The 24,186-nt window shown below is 39.1% G+C and overlaps 1 long non-coding RNA gene across 4 annotated transcripts in view; it reads left to right on the forward strand.

Moving 5' to 3' along the window:
- LOC139077270 (uncharacterized) overlaps nt 1-24,186 on the forward strand; it is a 271,627-nt gene that overhangs the window by 66,959 nt on the left and 180,482 nt on the right. For all 4 annotated transcript variants that reach the window (XR_011529630.1, XR_011529632.1, XR_011529631.1 and 1 more), the window contains exon 3: nt 652-730. This is a non-coding gene — a long non-coding RNA (uncharacterized lncRNA). The remainder of the gene's footprint in view (nt 1-651; nt 731-24,186) is intronic.

Genomic DNA, 24,186 nt, shown 5'->3' on the forward strand with positions numbered 1-24,186 from the left:
TGCCTCTCTGGGCCTCAGTTTCCAAATCTATAAAGTGTGGAGATGGTTTAAGATGACTGCTAAGATCTATTCCACCTCCCAAATTTTTGAAAATATCTAGAGATAATGTCTTTCGGCAGCAGAAAATCGTATATAAAATAGACCCCTCTTTGTCACCAAGCTGCTGAGAAGGCCAAGAAATAAGAAGATTGTTGTCAAATTCTCAGTGATGAAGTCCACAGTTCACTGAATTCCTCTCAGCCTTTGAAGACCTTTTCACTACCACTAAAAAGCCTCAGACATGGCAGTACTTTTCAAATACTTGGTTATTAGTTAGCACCTTAACAGGGAGGAATTTAAAGCTCTCAGAGACAACAGGAATGAGACACTTTGGGAGGTGTCAGGGAGAAGAAAGTTGCCATTAATAGAAATGAAGAGACAGCAAATCAAACTTTGCTAACTCACAGTCTTTGCTCAAGGGCCAACTCTCACTTCAGAAAGGGCTTTTTACCAATTAAAAAACTGGCTTCATATATATATATGTGTGTGTGTGTGTGTGTGTGTGTGTATGTATGTAAATATTTTCAAGCAGCAAGCATTAATTGACAATCGAGGTTTTGTCAGAGACTTTCTTCAATAAAATCACGATTTCCTCTCCCTTTTTCTAAGCAGAGCGTTTTCTGCAAAATGAAGATGATGAAGCAACTGGAATTTGGGTCTGCCAAGAGAGGCTTTGTCTTTGCTTGCTTGGGTGAGTCATTTAGCTGGCAACCCTGGCCATCCTCCCAACCGTTGCCCGCACTGTGAGCACGTCCCTCCAGGCACCTCGAAGGCCTGCCATAAGAGTCAGTGGCAAGCCGAAAGACAACCACACACTCCTCCTGCTCCCTTTGACCTGTCAGTCGTATACTGAATGCATTCATGATGACTCGTTCAATTAAATGTGCCTTCATTTACCAGTGGCATTTTCTAAGACAACCCACAAATTCCCTTAATTTTGCCACTTCCCACATCAAAAACAGAAAGCTGAAGGAGGAAAACTATAAGGAAGGTTTCACATTAAGGATTCTGGTGACAACAACCCAGTGATTTTTCAGTCAATCAGGATTTTTTTTTCCCTTGGGAAGAAATAGAAAGTAGGTGGATAATTATTTAGTTGAGCTTAAAATGTTTCTTCTGCATGATTTCCAGAGAAAATGAAGATGCTTTTGTTATCAGCAAGGTAATGAAAGGAGGGTCCTGAGACTCCAGGTGGATGGGGGAGTTTGAGAGGGGGTGGAGTTGAGGGGGAGTTTTTCAATCGTGGTGTTAAGGGAAGGGGAAAAAAGGGAAGAGAAAGGGGATAAGCAGCTTTTTAAAACAAACCTTACAGCACTGTGTGGCAAGGAGGTTAAAATTTGCTGAAGAAAACCAAGGTTAAAGTTGCCATCGAAAATAGTGAATTAAAAATGTCCCATAATTATGGCAAATTTGATTTGTTCTTCATGTGAAATATTGTGTATCCCAACATCAGGAAAATGGTCGTTGATTAAATGAAATCTTTTCAGACAGCAAAGGAAAAAAATCCAATATGTGTTAGATATACATACATCTCACTAGGTATTTTCTTGGCTGCCAAATACTGCATCCAGGTTTCTCTTTTTAAGCAAATCCTGGGTTCACTGGTGATAGACGCTAGAATTCAGGTATTTGAGTATAGGAAATCTAAAGTGACATATTTGTTGAGATAAATTAACTATCTTTTTTTTTTTTTCAAGGTTGGTACCTGAGCTAACAACTGTTGCCAATCTTTTTTTTTTTTTTTTTTTCTGCTTTATCTCCCCAAACCCCCCAGTACATAGTTGTATATCTTAGTTGCAGGTCCTTCTAGTTGTGGGATGCGGGACGCCGCCTCAACGTGGCCTGACGAGCAGTGCCATGTCCGCGCCCAGGATCCGAACCCTGGGCCGCTGCAGCCGAACACGCGAACTTAACCACTCGGCCGCGGAGCTGGCCCCCAGCTATCTTTAACATAAGGAGGAGACATTTGTCATTTGATGATGACATATATTTCCCCTGGGGCTCTTTTTTAGCATTAATAGTAGTGCACAGAATTTTGAAATGTTAACAGTGGAGCAAACCAGCCCATCTGATCTCTCAAGTTGATTGACTTGCTCAATTCCTATTTACCTGTGTGCACTTAAATTCTTTGGGTTCTTAGGTCGTTTGTAAATTGATGAAGATTAGACTGGATTATAGATACATGTCCTTCCTCACTCTATAATTCTGAATCTTATCTAATATATTTAAGTGAGTTTAAAATATACATCTTTTTCACATTTTAATATCTCTGATATTGAAGTGTATCTTAAATAGATATTCCTTAATCATTGTATCATAGCATAATCAGCAGCTTTTACTTTTATTTTTTGAAGGTACATAAAATAATAGTGCATATTACAATTAATGTCATCTCAGATTTGATGAATATGCTGTGTAATTGAGGTATGAACCCCAGACGTACCAAACTCAGCTAATGTCATCACCCATCTGCCAATCATTTCAAAACCAACTTAGTTCATATTATTTGGCATCTTTCAGAAGCATATGGAATAATTTTGATTTCAGGGAAGAATTTAGGTGATGGACGTTCCAAAAAAAACCTCTTCCTTTCTTTCCCTTTGCACATCTATTTTGGAATAATCTACTCCTCTTTATATGAAACTATCTTGTTCTCTAGTTTTGTGCGAGAGTCAATCCATTTAATTCCTGGATATGCTGGTGTAGGAATGTAAAATAGACAATGAGACGGGCAGTTCCTTCCTATGGCTAAATGTATATATTTAAAAGTTAATTAATTTAAAAAGAATTTGTTGAATTTCCATGTAATATCTACTAGTGATAACATAGTAAACAGGAAGCAGTACCTACCCTCAGGGAACAGGCTATTAACCAATGTAAGGCAGCAAGGGCTGCTCTGGGGAAAATGGAAGGAATTACACAGAAAATCTTGAGTCACTGGAAAGAGCTTTCTGTACAAGGTGATACCTGAGCTGAATCCTGAAAGACAGGTAGGCTTAGCCAAGCAAACGATAAGGTAAGAAGAGAAGGGCATTCCAAGGGAAGGAAGCAGAATGTTCAAAGACCCATGATTCAAACAAACAAACAAAAAAACATGGTACATTCAGGAAACTAAATTTTGTTTAGAATGGCTGAACACTCAAGACAATGTTAAGTTTTTTAAATCAACCCTTCAACCTATAAGAATTTCATCTAAGCTGAGCTAAACTCTGTACTAGACATGACAGAATTGCAAATAGATTTCAAAATGGAGTCATATAACAAACAATTAATTAATAATGCAATTCTAAAGTAGCCACCCAAGACTTCTTAGTTCTCTCAACGATCTTTAAACTCATAATGTTCCAAAAGAAACTCATTCTCTTTAAATCCCACATCTGTTTAAATCCCACATCTGTCGTTTCTTTCCTTTTCCCCTTCTTGGTGAATAACCTTACCCTATCAATCAAACTCCATATTTTGAAATCATACCAATGTGTTCGATAACATTCCCCAAATCTACTGTATCATCAAGTTCTGTAGTTTTTACTTCCTCACTCTATTCTTTAGGCATACTAATATCAGACAAAATGGACTTTAAAATGAAAATTGTTGCTAGAGACAAAGAAAGGTATTTTATAATAAGAGATGAAGAAGGACTTGTTTTTAATAATAAAAGTCAATATATAGATCTAACAAGAGAGCTCCCAAATATGGAAAAAGCTGATAGAACTGAAGAGAAAAATAGTGATACCTTGGAAGAGATTGTAAATGAGCTTACTTTAATGAACATGTGTTGTCTTTGTTGTTTTCCATATTCCCCACTTCTTAATAAAGTACCTTTTCTGTGGTAAGTCATTTCACATGGTTCATGAGGCTAACACACCCTTGCCAACTACAGGGATGGATATATGACACATATTTCACTAACTAGGGTACTGTAGTTTTTGGAGTTAACATATAATCCAAGAAGGGCCAGTTAGGGAACTCAATGGAAATTTAGTGCTATGCTGCCTCACATTTTTTTTTTTTTGCAAGATTTATTAAGCTAGAATGATATGATCTATTATGCCTACAATTGAGAAAGAACATGCATATGGTATCAAGACAAGCAGAGTCAGACGGATTTCAAATAGCAATAAAACTGGTGTGTTGATCACATTATTTTGAGGTCCTAGATTATTCCTGAATCCAAAATACCTCTAGACTTTTTCATGATGTGAGCCATTCTGTTCCTCTTTTTCTTGAGCATATTTGAGTCAGGATTCCGTCACTTGCAACTCTAAGAGTCTTGAACAAAACGTCAGTTAATAATTACAATTGTGGTCACCAATTCCAATGGCGGCAGGTTCCCCATACCAAGCACTTCTCAGACACCAGCTGGGTATCCCACAATTCAACTCAATTCTGACACTATCTACATGGGGATAGTGTCAGATCCCACAGGTTAAGGTCTAAGTCCTACAGGACTGCCCTTTAGATGGCACTTGAAAATCCAGGTTAGCATCTGTAATTCAGATTGATTGGCTACAGGTCAGAAGTTCCAACAACCCCCTCCTTGAGTTCAATTAATTTGTTAGAGTGGATCATAGAACTCAGAGAAACATTTTTCTCACTAGATTTCAGGTTTATTATAAAAGGATATAACTCAGGAACAGCCAGACAGAAGAGATGCATAGGGCAAGATATGTGGGAAGGGGCTTGGAGCGTTTATGCTCTCTGAGAGCACCACTTTCCCCAAATCTCCTTCTGTTCAATAGCCTGGAAGCTCTCCTCTTCCAGTTGTTTTGGGTTTTTATGGGGGCTTCCTTACATAGGCATGATTAATTAAATCCTTGGCCATTGGTGACTGATTCAAGCTCCAGCCCCTCTTTTGTCCCCAGAGGTCAGGGGGTGAAAGTTCCAACCTTCTAATCATATGATTGGTTCTCCTGGCAACCTGCCCCCATCTTGAGTTGGAGTCCAAAAGTCACAACTTTACCATAATTATTGCTCTCATAAGTTAGGAAATTCCAGAGATTTTAGGAACTATATGCCAGGAATAGTGGACAGAGACCAAAAATATATTTCTTTTGTTGTTGTTGTTAACGGTTAGATATAACAAATATCAAATACATAAAACCCAGTAGGTACTTATACTCATCTTTTACCTATTTGTTTATCTTAAGTTTAATGTACTACTTAAAATAATTAAATAAATTTTACATGAGGTTTATAAGTATGTATGTGATTCTATTTGTTAATTTTTTTAACTTAATAGCTTTCTGTTTATTATAACCAGAGACTATAGCTTCCCAGATTATAAATGAGAATGTTATTGTGTTCCATAAAAGAGTGAGCAAATTTTTAATTTCTCACATATATTACTGTGGCCATTTTATTAATGTAAGTCATTGATGAAGTAAAGAAAAATTTTACTATTATAAATCACAATATCTCAATAATAAAAGTGCATCAGTAATCTAAATGGTTGAAAACATGTATAACTAGTCATTGAGCAGGAGTACAGAGAGAAAATATCTTTATTTTGCTTTAATCTCTGTCTTCTAACATGGCTGGTCATATCTCCATTTCCTTCCTATAGTTTTTTGAGGTGATTTAATAGGTTCCTAGTAATTTTAGATTATAAGAATATTTAGGTACATATTACTCACCTTCAGGAAATAAAAAAATCCTAGGCAAGTTTAAATCAAAATTTCAGTGTCACATGTAACTTGATTTGAGTGTCTTTCTTTTCATGACTCTGGCCTGCAGTAGGGAACGGGCCATGATCTCAACTTTTAGATTTCCACCTTACTCTTTCAAGCCTTTATTTGGCTGCTGTTTTTTTGTTGTTCTCTCTTGGCTAATAGCAAATGGCCAGTGTGTTCTCCATTGTAGAAAGCTTCTAAATGCGGCTCTTTCATGTATAACTTTTTTTTAGTTCTTCAGCCAGTATCTCCAAACATTGTTCACTGAGATTCTTCCAGATCATTGCTTCATGACAGGGGTGATGTACTTTCCAGCTGACCTAGAATGACATCCTTTCAGCCTTTGTCCCCAGAGATCCATCCTGTTAGGATCCCCTCAACCCCAGCAGGCACTATTTTAAAGTATGATCCCATCAAGACATCTCAAGCTCACTTGGTTTAAAGGAAATTCGTGCCTTGTTTTCATGCCAGACTGGGGGTAGTCTGCTTCCCAAGCCACTTTCTCTTCCTTGTCTTGCCATGGAAGGCAGCTGCAGCCAGCCATTTATCTTCTGAGTTTTCCAGTTTGGCAGCAGGCTCCAGTATCTATTTTTATGTATACTGTCGAACTTCAGAGGACACACATAAATTCCTTCTAAATGTCAAGCGTTCCCAAGGCCTCCCTCATCAAATTTTGATGAACTGAGTAAGGCTAAAAATTTCTGCATCTTGAGAGTATCCAATTGGACAGGATAATCTGGCTTCTCTTCTTCTGCAGACATTCAAAGTCTCTGCAAAGTGCTGTCTTGAGCTCTTCTTACTTGGCTGGTGGCAAGTGTCCTCCTTCCCTTTCTTCACATGCATTCCTCCTAGTAACAACACTTGTTATTAGGGAGATAATTCTCTCCTCCTACAACTTATCTCTCTCTCCAGGAACTCTCGGCTTTTTTTTATATAGTATGGATAGGGGAGGTGAGTAGGGGAAAGAAGTTCTAATCTGATCACTTCTTAGCAAACCTTTGAGGGTATCTCTTTGACTACTCTTTAGAGCGTAGAGGCACTTATTGACAGCACTGATATTCAATATGTTTAATAGCCACCATGGCAGACCATTGGAATGGATTTGGATCATAATGTTATAACGGTATTCTGGAAGGGGCTTGATGATCCCTGATTTATTCCTTTATTTGTTAGATCATTAGGAAAACAAGAGTGTTTCAGAAGAGAGGCTAGGGGAGTGGAGTGATAGAGCTCAAGGAAGTGGCTATTTCCCAATGATCTGGAAGTGTTTCTACATATCAGCTACCAGCTGATTATCAATTCTTCCTATGGCCTATTGTCTTGGGGATTGAAGCTTGAGCTGAAGTCCTCGGATAATAAGAAAAGTCCTACTCTACATCTTGTTACATTTGAGCTATGGTGGAACCAATGTCCAAAAAACATTTGATAAAAATAAACATAACTGAGTTAAAGAATGGGCCTTGGGGAGAGGAACCAGGAAAGAAGCAGAAGGCATAAAAGGAGAGAGAAATCAAATCGTGTGATAACCAAAAAATAAGAGTTCTATCTTAAAAGTAGGCTATTTGTAGTAGAGAAGACAAGACAATTGAAGGTGAAGGGAACATCCTTGTGTTTATTGATGACCTTCGAGAGAAAATTCTTAGAAGAGTGGTGAAGCTGAAGTCAAGAGGAGAGTGATGAGGGAGCAAAGGAATAGAGATGAAGAAATGAAAGTGGCAGATGCAGACTATCCAAGCGTGGAGTTATAAGCATGGAAAGAAGTTGTATGGTAGTAAGAAGGACATATAGAACAAGAAGGCTTGTTTAAGAGTTTTTCGTTGTTGCTGTTTTTAATAACTTAACCATGTTTGGAGGCAGAAGAGTAGGACTTGGCAGAGAGAAAATGGCTGTGACTTTGAAGAAAATGCGGGGCACAGTTCCCGTGCATTTGGAAGGACAATATCAACAGCTCACACAGACAGAGCGATTGGCTTTGGGAAAAAGGAAGTTCACTTCCCCTCCAAGACTGGATGACAGCATCCAGGTATTTACCAGGGTGAAAATAAAGAATATATGTGAGCAAAAGTAGTAGCTTAAGCCAGTAAACTCCTATCTTCTCAGTCAGGTATAAATCAAGAAGATCCCTGAGAATGGCAGAGTGAAAAGAAAAAGAGAGAAGGTCTAGAATATTCAGCAAAGGGTATGGGAGAATTTACAAAACTGAATAACCAGGCTGCAAGGTATGTTCCAGCTGCAGTTGGACACCAGGTTGTTGTTGGAGCTGGTGATTCTGAACAGACTTGTATGTTGTGATGCTGAGGAAAAGGAATGAAGAGACAGATGGTACATTTGACACAGGGAAAGGAACTGACAGAGCTCAGTGGTTGGGCCTGACTAGAGAGAGAAGGGAAGAGCAGAACTGAACTGAGTGTCTGTGGACCCACGCATGGGAGAGAATCGAGAGAATGCACAGGATCAAGCATGAGGTTCTGAGTAAATGGTAGGCTCTGTTTAAGTAGGAAGCAGATGTCTAACAGGAAAATGAGAGGAAGGGTTGACATGCTGGTTATTCTTTTGAAAGGGAAACAGGTTCCATAGACGTTGAGGCCCTGAAAGTCCTCGTTGAATTGCAGCTGGTATGAGAAGTCAGGAGGAAGTAACACTCTTCATTGGCTTGGCTTTTGATCTGAAATAAGTTTCAACAGTGTGATACGCTGAGGAAACAGAGGAGCAGCCCTGGAACCGACAAGAGTGAAGCCACACGGACGTATGCAAATATGTGTGTGTTCACTTGCTTTTGAAAGCAAACATTTTGTTTTCAGCAAACAGCTTGCATCTTGTGCTTCCTTAATTTTTTTTTTTTTTTTAAAGAAAAGTACACACACAAAACAGCCTGTCACTGCTGGCTTCACAGAGAAGGAAGACAGGCCCTTGAGTGTTTTCCAGTAACCAGCTCCCTAAGCTGGTTCTCACACGAGAAAGAAACTCAGAGTAACAAAAGGTGCCTGTGAAAGGTTCTTTTAGACAAAAATTTGGTGGAGATTAAAAGAGGGCAAAAGTTCAAATGAGAAGGAGCCACTGCCAAGTAAGCAGGAATCTTAGCCAAGGGGAAGGAAAAGGAGACACTGGTTTAAAATGCAAGTAACCATGGCGAGCCAACAGTTCAATGCTAGAATCTGGTTAAGAAGTAATATCACACAGAGCTGTGATTGTTTATTCAAAGCAGGCCATGAGAGAACAGTTGTCTCCAATGGGTACTCGCACAGCTTGGATTCAAAATTATAAGTGCATTTTTAAAAGCGTCCAGCGCTTCTCCCTGACTCATTTGGTATTAAGCAAAAAGAAAAGAAAGAACAAAGTTTGTTCTCAGTGTCTCTTGTGGGTTTAAGACAACTTTACATATGGAAAAGCATTTTGGTGTCAGCTGTTGAACTGGTTTCCTGCTATTCTGCTTTCTGTTGCCATTGGAAACTCTGCCTGGCTGTGTGGTAACATCACCCATTTCCCAAGGTTCAGAAACCAATGCCCCTCTAAAGAGGAGCAGAGCATTTCTTTCTTTACAAGTACATGTTGTGCTTTGCCTCTGTCTCGGAGGGAGAAGTGCTTGAAAAGTGCTAAAGGACTGTGAGAATAAAAATAAGATATTGCAATACTAAATAAAGATAAGCCTGATGTAGTGTTCTACAGTGACCAGAAACACAACTTCACGTTCATGACAATCTTTCCGATCTAGCTTGTCCATTTGCTGTCATTACCACCATATAGAGTGGAGCTAGAGGCTTCCATCCTTCCTGAGTAAATGCGATGCCCATCAATACAGCAAAGGCTCTCAGAAAGGAGAGGGTCCTTGAGCCTCTGAAATTTATTCAAAAGCTTCTGTCATTTTGAGTGTGCTTTTCTCTGGGAGAACATGTCCATAACTTTCCTCAGATCATCAAAATGGTCTATGACCCAAAGTGCATTAAGAACCAATGAACCAAAGCATTACCAAATAAAGTACATTGGCCACACTCAGACATATGGAAAGAATGTAACGTAATGGTTTCAATTATGACAATGTAGTAATATGGACAGTGCAATGGGAAAGCTTTCTCCCTGGTTAATGGATACAACATGGCTAAGGAGAGGAAAATTTCAAGACGAGATTGACTCTCTGCTGGAAGCTGAAAGAATTGATGTTTCAGTCCTATAAAGGCAGGAGGATCATCTCCCAGCTCTAAAAGAATGTGTCATGTCTGTTTCTTCTCTTTTTCAAGCTTTGAGCCATCAGGGAGTCTGAGAGATGCAAGAGAATCTGTATTGTCAGGAAGGCAAGTTTCAGAGCTTAACCTGTTGATTCCACAGGCTGTTTTAGAAGAAAAGAGAAAGGCAGCCTAATTATGTGGTCTTGTCAGAGGAGGTAGGTTAGCATCATGTTCCAGCACTTAAAACGTAATCTGGAGTCAGACTGCTTGGGTTTGAAGCCTGGTTCACTGAAGAGTAGATATGATAACCACATGCTAGTTACATATCACCTCTGTGCCTAAGTTTCCTCATCCTTAAAGTAGAGGTATGATAGTGCAGTCAATCCTCATTGTCTTAGTCTACTTGGGCTGCTTTAACAAAGTACCATAGATTGAGTGGATTAAAAAACAGAAATTTAAGTTAGTTTTTCACATTCAGAAGGCTAGAAGTCCAAGATCAAGGTTCCAGCTAATTTAGCTTCTGGTGAGAGCTCGCCTCTTGACTTAAAAATGGCTGCCTTCTTGCTGTGTCTTCACGTGGCCTTTCTTCAGTGTGTTTCCACTGGAGTGGAGAGCTCTCTAGTGTCTCTTTTTATAAGGACACTAATCCTATCAGATCAGGGCCCCATCCTTATGACCTCATTTAACCTGAATTTACTTCCTTAGAGGTTCCATCTCCAGATACAGCTATACTGGGGGTAGAGCTTCAATATATGAATTTTGGGGGAACACAGACATTCAGTCCATGCATTTATTATTCACAGGTTCTATATTTACAAATTCACCTACTCTTTACAACTTATTTATGACCCTAAAATGAATACTCATGGCACATTTGCATGCACACAAAAAGGTGAAAAATTTGAGTTGCCAGGTACACATGTTCCCAGCTGAGGCTGAACAAGGCGATGTTCTGCCTTCTTGCTTCAGCGCTCATACTACAAACAAGTTCTCCTCTCACGGTCTATTTGGTGCTATGCTTTTAAACATTTTTGTGCTTTGTTGATGATTTTGCTGTTTACAACTGTCCCTAAGCATAGCACTAAATTCTATCTAGTGTTCCTAGTGCAAGAAGGCTTTGATGTGGCTTACGGAGAAAATGTATGTATTAAATAAGCTTCCTTCAAGCATGAGTTGGTCTGAGTGCTGTTCGCCATGAGTTCAATGTAAATTAATCAACAATACATATTAAATAAAGTGTCTTTGAACAGAAACAAACATAAAACAAGATTATGTATTGATCAGTTAATGAAAATGTTGCAACCAGAAGCTTGTAGGAACCTAACACTTTTTTTGCTCCTAGGAACAGCAGTTCAGTATTATATAGTTCAGTGTTATGGAACCCAACTACCATGAATAATGAGAATTGATTGTATATGAGTCATGAATCTATTATGAGGAATAAATAAGTTATTACGTATAAAGTCCTTATAAGACTACTGTCTTAGTCAGTTCAGGTTGCTATAATAAATGCCATAGACTGGGTGGCCTAAACAGCAAACATTTATTTCTCACAGATCTGGAGGCTGGGAAGTCCAAGATCAAGGTGCTGGCTGATTTGGTTCTTGGGGATGACTCTCTTCCTGCTTTGCAGATGAATGGCTTCTTGTTACATCCTCACGTGTCAGAGAAAGAGATCGTCTCTCTCATGTTTCTTGTCATAAAGGAACTAATCCCATTCATAAGGGCTCCACCCTCACAACTTAATTTCCCACCTCCGAGTAGTATCACTTTGGGGATTAGGCCTTCAACACATGAGTTTTGGGAGAAGATACAAACATTTAGTCCATAGCAACTGGCTAGTTCATGGTAAAGGATCAGTAAATGTCCTCTACTATCATTTTCTCAGGACTAGAAGAGCAAAAAATCACTCCAGAGTTGGAAACAATATAAGAAGTATTAATACTTGTTCAAAGAGTCATATAGTCAGGATTTATAATAAGGCAGAAAGAGAGTTTATTAGCTGCTAACTGTCTACTCCACCATTTCACCAGAAATATACAAAGATGCTAAATTTTTCAGCAGTAGATATGGCTTAGGTTATAGTTTAGGTTATATTAATTAGTGTACTCATTCTGCCATTTACATCATCTGTTAAACATTTGCTCTGCATAGTTATGTAGTGACATAAGAGCTATAGGCATACCACAGTGGATAAAACTTGTATATGACTAAGTAAATAAACAAAGATGTGGTACGAGCAGCAGCTTAATGAAAATGCAAAGAAAATATTAAGGGAATGTAGAGATGGGATCAATTCCCTGAAATGGAAACATTTCCCTGAGAACTTCCTGGTCTTAAACTCCATGTCATATTTGTGATAAATTAGAAGGAGGGAAGTACCAGCTTCAATAAGGCCTGTTGGGATAAAGACCAAGTTGGCCTTCACGGTCTGTTAGAACTCCATTCTCTATATTGATTTGACTGTAACACTGTCATCAACAGAGCTTGATGGTCGAGAGTCCAGAATCCGGAGGCCAGACTGCCTGGGCTCAAGTCCCGTTTTCCCCACTATCAGCTCTGTGACCTTGGGCAAATTGCTTAATCTGTCTGTCTTCCAGTGTCCTTAATACATAAAATGAGGATGATGATAGTGCTTTCTAGTATTGCTATGAGGATTAAATAAGTATATATATGACAAGCACCAGAACAGTGCCCAGCACATAATATAGTCTATTTCTATATTTAATAAATACTAAATCATCATTTCTGAATATCACACACCAGTCACATACTAGAGGATAAATAACATGATTAATAATCAATTGTTGAATGAATAAGTAGAAAATAAATGTCCTCGGAAAATACCAGTAGGAAAGAAAATATGAAGAAATGATTTATGAAGAGGTAATTTGAAAGTTAGGATATTTTCAATTGCTTCTTCCCTGCACAAAAGCTTCTAACATTCCAATCCATTAAAATAAAGTCTAAACCTTATGTCGTGGTATATTAATAAGAAAAGGTTAGGATTTTCAGTAGTAATATGTAAACCCCCAAATCTCAGTGGGTTAGAAAAACAAAAGTGTATTTCTTTCTCTAGCAAAGTCTGATGAAAGAATTCTCATCCACTTGATCACTGAGAAATTCAGGCTGTGTTTATCGTGTGATGTTACCATCTCATGCCACCAAAAGAAGGAAAGAGAAGAATGAAGAAGGAAAATTGACTCTTAAATGCCATGGCCCAGATGTGACACGTGTCATTTCTGTTCACAGTCCATCCCTCAGAACTAGTCATACATCCCAAAAGCAGCTGATGGGGAGAGGCTGAAAAATGTAAGAGCACACACAGATATCCAGTGAGCAACTGTCTCTGCCACATATGGCACGCAAGACCCTCAATAATCTGATTGCGACTATTCCCACCTTGTCTTTCAGATGAAATTAAGACTTGAGGTCTCATAGCACTGTCAAATAATCACAAGATGTATAAGACACTTCATCACAAGAATCTGATAGTGGCTCTGAAGAAAGTGCCCTCTCAACTCCTATTTGGATTTGTAGGGGAGACAAAGAAATATAGAATGGGGCTCCTGCTCTCAAGCTGCTTACAATGTATTTAAGGAAATATGAAAAGAGAGGCAAGAGGATAAGGCTGTGCAGAATCAATTGCAACTGAGTGCCGGAGATAAGGTAGTTTGGTTTTGTATAAGGACCTTGAGGTTTGGAATCAGAGTCCTGAGCCCCTAAGTTTACTAATTGTACTATCTTAAGAAAGTCACAACTTCTAACAGCATATGTACACATACATACTGTTGGTATATACACACACACACATCTTAATAACTAAATAAGTAGTAGCTTTTTTTATTTTTTTTATCTTTTTGTGTAGCAAATCCTCCTTGATGAGAAGTAGATTATTTTCAGGCATGCAAGAAAATAGGATATTATCCAGTTATTCTTTTTTAAGCCCCCGTTGAACAGCAGCTCCAAAGCAAAGGTAAATGTGTTGTTCATCTAGTCTGAAAGAATTTCTCCTAGATCTGGTCAGGTTCTAATCCTAAGGTTAGAAGACTTTTCTTGCTACCCTTCTGGGGAAAACAAGACCACAAAACCTGCCCCTAGCAAGACTGTAGTAGCAGTTGGTTGGGGTCCCTGCAGAGGTAAGCAGCCCTAGAGTTTATGCCTCACCCTAGCTGCCCACTGTTATCCCAGTGCCTGCAGGACCCTCTCGGAGCCATGCGGTTCAGATGAAGTGTGCTGGTACGGCACCTAAAATACGAAAGGAGCCAGTGCACTATCCATTGCAGCAAACGCCTCCCCACTTTCCAGCCTCTTAATCCTGGGTTATGGAGGGCTTTCTCTTTCCAAGTCTGTTGCTGAAGCTTTCTGAATCACAGTTTATTGAACTATTTCAAAACTTACGAAATGGGGAGATTATTATCTGCTTGACCCTCTAGGTGATTTTGATATCCAGAGTCAATTTAGAATAGCAGGTGTCCCATCTCTTTTCCTGAGTCATGTTCATTGTAGATCAGAGGCCCTGGGAACTTATGGATGGTGTTGACAGATGTCTCATAGACATCCTGATCCATGATAAAGGGGTCTGGCTGAATGGAGCTCCCATTCTCTGGCATCACACTATTGATTGCCACAAACGTTAGCAGATTCCTTTTTTTCTGCAAACATCCTCTACTCTTATGAATAAGAATATCATCTTACCATCTTTCTCAGAGCACAGAAGCAAATAGAAAGAAAGAATCCCATAAGTTTAACTGCGTAAAGCCATCCTGGGTTCTGTTCATCAGAGAATTCAGTTCTGCTGAATAATTCTCCATAGGCATGAATGATAAAAGAGGGGATTATTACCCATCTGTTTGCCCTCTCAGCTTTTGTCCAGCCCTTATTGTCTTTTCAAGCTGGATCCATCTGATTGCTTTAATGACACAGGAAGGCATCACCAAATATGAGAACATCCCCCGGTCCTGGGAGCCTCTCACCACGCTGAGGTGGAGTGACACAGAGTATTTTGCTTTGGAGTATTTCAGCAAACCGGGGCTGGAATAAGATATTTAAGGTCCCGGCCAAGACATCTATGGCTGAGAAAAGGCTAATGGAGATCACTTTTATCTTCTGCTGCACACATGCAATCTATTCATCACCAGGCATCAAGATCTTGACTGAGCAGCCAGGAAAAGCACAGAGAGAAGAGCTCTCATCTCTGATGTCAGAGTTGCTCTTTATAGTATTTTGCCTTCTTTTTCCCTACAACCTAACATAAAGCTTTTGTAGGCTTGAGCAAGACTTTGCCAGGGCTTTTGTTTCAAGAAGAGAAATTTGAATAGAGTTGGGCTAGGAAGAAGAGAGATTTTGAAGCATGTTTCCTGACCTCCAGGTTATAGAATTCGTATGCAGTTCTTTTAGGGGAATGGAATGGTTGCCCAATTTTATAGACCGAATCAAAAAATGAAATAACTTTTTTACGTTAAACCACTTCCACTTAACGCCCATGTGAAAAACTCATCCTGAACTCTCTTCTAACCTTCCAGTCTTTTCAATGTTTACAGAACTATAGGTTATGAAATACAGACAGTTTCAGTGAGAATCAAAACGTTGTCATTAGTGAAAGTTGCCTTTTATTTATTTTTCAACTTTTTATGGACCCTATTCTAGAGTGGAAATTGTAGCTGTCCTTAAATGATTTCAACTCACATTCTTAGATCCAATAGTACATATGATGGTAAGAGAACCGTATGGTGTCAGAAGGTCTGGCTTCCATTCTAGGCTTTGAAACCGAACCCCATGTGTCCTTTGCATCACTGGGCTTCATTTTCCTCACTTGTAAAGTGATACAGTAGGGCAAGCTTGTTTCTAAAGTTCCTTTTTGTTTAGAAAGTCTCTTTTCCTTGAGGGTCTTTGCTTCAAGTGGCATTTGCACTATGTATTAACAATTTCTCTGTATTGATTTTGTGGCTACTCTATTAAATAGAAACATGCTTATCTTTGCCTTCGTGAGTGTAATGGAGACTAAAATGGAGAAGGTGACATGATTTTCACCCTTTAAAGGCACATTATCCTGAGCAACTCCTGGGATGTGCTCCTAAACTACTTTTGATTATGTCTCTTCTTTCCCTAAAGACATGGCAAGAAGAAATTCAGAAAGAAGACGCCAATTATGTTTTCACACACCCCCACTGTCACTTAAAACTACACTGCTATCATGCACTTATTTTATAATTTACTGATAATCTCTGTGACACCGCCACGATCAGGATTTCAGAACATTTTTGAAAGGTGCATTGTCTTGTACTGCTTTCATAGCGAATTGCATTTTGCTGCTATCCACTTTCGCGGTTGCTGAAGCACACTTATAATGGGTTATCATGATCCCAGATAAAAGCAACCCAGCAACACCAGGTTACACACCCAGGCTTTCCTTACAGGGATTTTATTTTACTTTTCAGACTCAGAGAACTGGCTTTGCCCTGCACTTTTTCAGAGTCCGGGAGAAAAATATAAAGAACTGTTAAGATCTAGCCTCAAAATTTAGCTCCTCTGAAGTGCTGGGGAGTGATACTACTTTTACATTTGCACTTCTAAGGACAAAGGTGGAGGGGACAGTAACTGACATTTATTAAGTCCATTCTATCATGTATTCCAGATGTAATGTAAGGCCTGCTATAAACCCTTTCTCATCTAATTCCTGCCAGCAATCTTTGAGGCAGATCATGTTATGGGCATGCTATAGATGAGACCCTAATGCTTGGAGATATTTTGGAAACTACCGAATCTTGCGCAATGAGGAGATGTAGAAGCGAGACTTGAACCCAGGTCTTTTCATTTACCAAATCTACAAGGTGGGTTTGTGCTTCTTTCATCCTTTTTTGTTTTTAGACTGTTCGCCCTATACATAATAAATTTCTTACATTTATTCTTTCACTATCTCAGAGCTTTTTTTCATTTTCTACCATGCAATCATCAGCAAATATTTTTACGTCTTTTGGAGTTTGATGTCCCCCTGCCTGTCATTTCACAAGGAGGAGCAATGGTCTGAAAATATTTTTAAATCTGACATGGAGTCTTTGCTGAGCCAACTATAATGGAGCCTATAATTCATGAGTCTGAACATCCTTCCCTGCTATAGAAATATCTATTTGCCCTACACTTTTCATCAAATGAGGACACATAGTTCTTAGGGATGAAGAACACAGGCAAGTATATGGAAGGACTCCTGGTGGAGATTAACTGCTGGAGTCTTGCGAACGTGTGGAGTCAGTTTAAGAACTTAATTTTTTAAATCTTTATAAAGGAGGTGAGATTTCAAGATTTTTTTCTATCATGCATCCAGTTATATATATGTACAAAAATTGAAAATAGAAATTATAAAAAACTCACCAAGTGACCTAGAAACTATGGAAATTTCTTGCAAATGCTAGATAGAGAAAAGTCAACACCCAAGGCAGTCTACAAGCTGCGCACAGGATGAAAATACTGAGGGTCACATGGATGTCACTCTCCCAGATGTGCACGTCAGCAGAAAGGTGCATCCTCAGCAATCCCTGTGGCAAGGTGCCCAGGGGAGAGAAACTTAGATTGTATCTGAGGAAGCATCCTTGGCTTGTGCAATCAAATACGGAGATTTACTGTTCCTTTTACGCTTATTCAATCAACAGACACTTTACTCATAAGGCATGGAGTCCTGAGAAAGACCTCCCTTCCGAAAATTAACAACTTTTAATTCTTAACAAGATCTCACGTTTCTAGGAGCGAGGAATTCTTTGAAGGCTTTTCATCACGTTATGTTCTTGTGCTGGCGCACTTTTCAGGAGCTTGTCACTTCTTGTCATTGCTAGTTACACCTCACATGTAACAGTGACCTACTACATTCTGAAGTTATTTTAAAGGTTCAGTATTTGGAAGCCATTCTTATGCATTTAAAATATTTTACTTTTCTTCTCAGCAGACTCTAGTTGTGTATCTGGGTTGTTTAGAATGGAATCGTTGGCATTCACATTCAAGTGATTCCTCAAAGGAAATGTTTACTTCTTGCTGTTTCTCCTGAAGAAGGTAACAGTGAATTGACCAAAAAAAGAGAAAAAGGTATAAAGGAAAAATACTAGATCTGTTTGAATCCAAATTCCTAATGGTACTTTGATATTGGTATATGCTGTTCTTTGTGCTAAGAACAAGAAACCCCAATCTTCAAAACATCTTTGAGGATAGTTTTATTGACAGACAAATTAGCTTACAGCAAAGTTCCTGGCTCACCTCAGCCCTTGGGTGTGTTTGAAGCTTACCATTGCTCAGGTTCTCCCTGCCCCCAACATTTTGGTTCAATTTTTCTGGGGTGGGATCCAGGCTTTTGATTTCTAAAAGCTGCTCAGGTAAGTCTAATATGCAGCTAGGCTTGAGCACCACTGCAACTTCCAGCAACTCTCATCAATGGAGTAGAAGACAGACTTGAGAGCCAGAAACATGTGTAATGAGTGGGAGGAAGAAGAGAAAGAGAGGCAAACGAAAACAAATGTTAGTTGGGCTCAAGCTCACCAATAGTTATTGGAAATAATTATTATTTTCTCTTCCTTTTCCATGGCAGTGACATGGCACAGTGGAAAGATTCTGACCTTGACACTGAGCAAGTGTCCAGGTTTCTAACAGCAGGGCCACCCTAAAATTTGAGATTCAAAGCCTCAGAGGCAAGCCTATTAGAATTTCTGCCTTACTGACATTTTTTCCCATATTAGTTTACAGAACAATGACAGCGAGGTCAATTTCAAGCTGGCTGGAGATAGGATTCACAGGTAAAAAATAAAAATAAAAAATGATTTTTTTTACTTCCACCTTCTCCTTCCTTCAACTTGTGACTTGCCATCACCACCACTCCACATCCTCCACCACTGGCCCACAGTTGGTGGGATCTTCTGCTTCTGGTCCATCTTTTTTTTTTTTCTTCACATCTATAGCCATCCCTTCCTCATCCTCTTTCAACTTTATTATCCTAGTTGAGAAAATGGCTGCATTTCTTACCCTGTCTTGGATCTGTAATGCTGTTCTCCTTCCTAAGGATGCTTTTTCAATCCCAGTTCTGTCTGGTCTATTGTTCTTTCCTACTACTAGTCCATATGACTGTTTCTCCAGTGTTTTCTTCTATTCAAGTCCTCTGGCCCAATTGCTAAATTTTCTTATATAATTCTGAGCAAATAACTAGGGGAAAACTGGTGTTTCTGTCTACAACCAGGGAGTTTGGGTACCTGGAGAATCACAGACTCCAAAAAAAACATGTTTGTGAGATCATATCCTGACTGCCTCATGCAAAGTATTGCTAAAGTGGGGATAAAAATGTCTGCCTAAAAATTATTATAGCAATTACAATGAAATAATACATTCTACATAGCTGGCATACATTGGCGCATTCCTACTTTTGGCTTGTCTTCCCTGTATTTCCTAAGGGCAAGAAACTGTGATATGGATCCCATCCAGGTTATTATTAGTATTTAATATCTCAGGTTTGGAACATATGGGATACATTCCTATTGTTCCAAAGAAAGAAGGGTGTGAAGCTTTTCTTATTTTCTCGAAATTACTCAGAAATCTTTTACAAAATTTTTTACTTATATTCGTGTAATTTATTATTGACAATATTTTGGGGTTCATGAATTTGGAAAATGGAAATTTTCACAGATGAACTATAGGGTTGCATTTATGTTGATGGAATCTAGATTACACTGAGGATATAAATATTTATTTCATGAAAGCTTCAGGTTCGCCCTCCCTCCTTTAAATAGACTTTATGGGGGTCGGCCCGGGGGGTCATAGTAGTTAAATTTGCATGCCCTACTTCTGTGGCCTGGGGGTCGCAGATTCAGATCCCAGGTGCAGACCAATACACCGCTCATCAAGCCATGCTGTGGAAGTGTCCCATATACAAAGCAGAGGAAGACTGGCACAAGTGTCAGCTCAGGGACCATCTTCTTCAAGCAAAAAGAGTTAGATTGGCAACAGATGTTAGCGCAGGGCCAATCTTCCTCACTAAATAAATAAATAAATAGACTTTATGTTTTAGAGCAGTTTTAGGTTCCAAGCAAAATTGAGCAGAGGGTACAGAGAGTTCCCGTTTATACCCTGTCCCCACACATGTATAATTTCCTCCACTATCAATATCCCTTACCAAAGTGGTAATTTGTTACAACTGAACCTGCATTGACACATTATCATCACATAAGGTCCATACTTTACATTAGGGTTTACTCATCATGTTGTACATTCTACAGGTTTTGACAAATGTATAATGATACATATTCACCAGTATAGTATCATTCGGAGTAGTTTCATTGCCCTAAAAATCCTCTGTGCTCCACATAGTCCTTCCTCCCTCTTCATAACTCCTGTCAATATCTGAAGTTTTTACTGTCTCTATAGCTTTGTCTTTTCCAGTGTCATATGGTTGGAATCATACAGTATGTAGCTTTTTCAGATTGGCTTCTTTCAATTAGTAAGAAGCATTTAAGTATCCTCTGTGTCTTTTCATGGCTTGATAGCTTATTTCTTTTTAATGCTGAAAAATATTCCATTGTCTGGACATACCACAGTTTATTTATTCATTCCCCTACTGGAGAACCCCTTGCTTGAATCCAAGGTTTAGCAATTGTAAATAAAGCTGCTGTAAACATCCATGTACAGATTTTTGTTTGGACACAAGTTTTCAACTCATTTGGGTAAATACCAATGAGCACAATTGCTGGATCAGAAAAGCTCTATTTTTTTGGTCATTTCAAAATTCATTGTCACAGACATTTATAGCATGGTAGATTATATCCACTTTAGAATTTTAACAGAACTTTCAGTCAGATAGACCCAACATTCAAATAGGATGTTGCACTCAAGAGTTGACTATTTTTAGCAATGCATATGTCACAATTTCAAACACTTTTAGTGTATTGAATAGTATGCCTCATGCTATGGAGGCTCGCAGTGGAGAAATTCATTGTACCTTTTCTCCTGTGTAATGAATTTCAAAGTGTTATACCCCAACCTATAAGCTGTACCAATGCTACGTCTACTTAAACCTCACTTTAAATACAGGTGATCTGAATTTATATGCTGAACTGATAGGGCAGATCCAACAGAAAGGTATTTAGAGAGCGAGATGTGGACAAGAGGTCTTGTTTTGGAGAAAGAGGATCCTAGGTCAATGAGCTTATCATAAGAAAGATTTAGTTATAAGAGAGGAGAAGTGATTCTGAATACAGCATAATCACTATCTCTCAGATGTGTCTTGTAACCTAGCTCCCCCTGGATGCATCTCCGGGAAAGTGGGGAGCGGAGACTATATATCAAAGGTGAAATGATTTGTTTTCATTTTTTAAATACAAAATTTACGTAACAATGGAGCATAAACAATCTTTTTTCAGGAACTTTAGAACAGAGTGTAATCAAAGGGGAAAAATGCAATCTCCCTCACTCAGCCACAGATAACCTCATAGATTTAGCAAAACAAACCACCAGTGGGTGATGGAGCCTGTCAGAGCACGTGGGATCTACGAGTGCCAGTGTCATCAGCTATTGGATATCTAAAGGGAATGAGAAGGATTTGGTAGGTACCAGGTAGAGCGGCAGTAGAACTTGGCAGAGCAGACTTGTTCAGGAGCAAATGTATAGTAACACTTGGGAATTCTCAGCTATTAGTAAGGAAGCTTAAAAGGAGGGCAACACTCCTGATATGTGGAGCAACAAGATTGGAAGGATCCCTGGATGACCTCATGAAGCCATTCCACAATATTAGTCTTAGCCATCTCTCTCCAGGCTACTCAATGAAAACGAAATAAAGCCATCTCTACCTGGCCAGTGTTATTTCAGGTCTCTGCTAATTGCAGTGGATCTTGTGTTCTGATAAAACGTTTCTTCCTCAGGTCATCCCCGACAGAGTACTCTAATGCTACCTCCTGGCCTCCTTTATGGATCTTCTTTTACAAAACTCCGATTATTTTCCAAATAGCCCTTTCCTGTGAAAACATACATGTGATTTGACCAATTCACTCACTAGCCTGTTAGAGCTTTCCTTAAGAAACTGAAATTTTATAAATCATTAGTATTACTTGCATTTTAACAAAGGTTTTTATTATGTTAGGGAAAAAAGTGGCCAGTGGTAGAGATGTCAGGCATGGGAAATGACCTATGGAGATGAAATTTTTGTGCACTAAGACATTTTGATTGTGCCCCCCCACCACCCCACTGCCACCACCACTTTACTCACATATATGGCTGACCTTGGGGAAAGAAAGCCATAGCAGTATCTAGGAAATATCTCAGCAATCTCAGTTTATTTACTTCAGTATGACCAATCTGAATTGCTTCTACTCTGAAAACTAAAATTTTCCAAGATGTAAGGCTAAAAAAATAAAAAAAATAAAATAAGTAAAGGTATTTACATGGTCAATTCTCGAATTTGTTCAGGTAGGTAATAAGGTAAATACAGTTACAGATGAGAAACCAGTTAACTCAGAGCTAAATCAGGGTAGAAACTATGTTCCTGATGACTTCACCTTCTCTCTGTTTCAGCATGTACCTTGTGATCCATTGCTCTGTATGATATGAGATGTTTTGGACAGTGCCTGTCACATAGTAGGTGATTAACAAATATTATTGAGTGAATGATGAATGATTCAGCTATGTTAACAATATTGTTTAGTAGGTAAATCTCCACTCGTTAAACTTCTTATGCGTGTCTAGTCCCTAAGAAACCCTATGTATAAGACTGGCATGGAAAACATGCCTTTTAGAAAAAAATTAAAAAGGAAGTTAATGGGAAAAAATGGGGGTGGGACCCAGAAAATTATAAAAAGACAAAATTGATAACTCTCTTTTTGTGCTCAGTATTATATTCCTGAAAAAAATTTTCTTTATTCATCAGCAGAGTTTATTTAAGCCCCCCAAGCCCAATATGAGGTATCAGAAGATGGGAAAGAGCAACAGTTGGCCATTGAGAGTATTTCTTTCCTCCACAAATGGGAAAACAGACACAATTACTGGAAATTTCTAGCAATAACTTAGCAATTGCTGGAAATTTCTAGGAGTGATGTGGAAGGCAGTAGAAGGGATTCCTAAAGAATCACAGGTGACCATGACAGGCTTCATGTAGGTGGTGGATAATTTTACTCCTGGTATTGGGTGCCAACAGGAAGAAAGCACCAGCTTCAGCTTGTAAGGCTCACTGAAGCTAAACGAAGCACTGCTCGGTTCAAAGGAATGGTTTAATCTATGCCCTGAATTCTGCATGCCTGATCATTGTTTATGGTTTATTTTTATTCGTTCAGCTTGTTCCAGGTCATTTCTTCTGGAATTCTCTCAAGTTGACCACTATTCAGTTCTGACCAATGAGCAGCCATTCATTCCCTTCTTTTAAGGAAAAGTTTGCCTGTACCTACTCAGTGCAAAGAGGGTTTGCACTCACCCCTGGCAAAGAGGGTTCTCCTCCTCTCATGAAAATGTTCTCACAAGATGTCATCCTCATTGCCTAACAGAACAGTGTATTCTCAACGTCTCAGCAGATCAGTTTTGTGCTGATAGATGTTTAACAGCTGGCTTTAGGGTGGTGGGGGGACCCTGGTTTGTAGCATTTGTCAATGTCTGTGGTGTAAATATACCCAACATGACCTATTTCATGTTCAATATGAGGCCCCCAAACACAGAGTTAGAAAGAGATGTGCACAATAGATTCTCAGGAGCCGTGAGAGCCAGATCCCGACGCCATTTTATGTGATAGTTAACCACCTCCCAGGTCCTTCTTGAAACTCGCTTTCAAGCACCTACCTCAAGAAATCTCACAATTTCTCTTAAGATTTTACACCTAATAAGGTCTCCCTTCTGGTTTTCCTCTCTACAGAATCCCCACAGTGCTTAATACATATTTGTTAAACCTTCCAACAACCTGCCGTCTGATCCTACTATTGAAAATCACCATCTTCGGCGCACAACCCATCCTCTGCCGTCCTTTCTTCTCTCCGTCCTCTTTTTAGCTCTGTTCCACCTCTCCCTACTCTACTGCTGCCTTCTTTTCTACTAGTCCCACAAATATTTCAGAAACTCCTGTTTTACTGTGAACTGTCCTTCATTTTTTCTTCACTAATTTCCCTGTGACTACCTAAACCTGAAAGAAGTCTGTCTCTTCTGGTCCCAGCATGTGTCTGAAGACATTGGTGCCCTTGTCCAAGGAAATAGTTGGCATTCTTTCTATTCTCCTTATAAGCTGAAAAGAAGGAATCAGAGAACTCCTCTCTCCCTACTGCCTCTTCTTAGCTGCTGTTAAATTAATATTTCTAGAAACCAACTTATCCTTTGTA

The sequence above is a fragment of the Equus przewalskii genome, chromosome 19 (genome assembly GCF_037783145.1).
Source record: "Equus przewalskii isolate Varuska chromosome 19, EquPr2, whole genome shotgun sequence".
Lineage (NCBI taxonomy): Eukaryota > Metazoa > Chordata > Mammalia > Perissodactyla > Equidae > Equus > Equus przewalskii.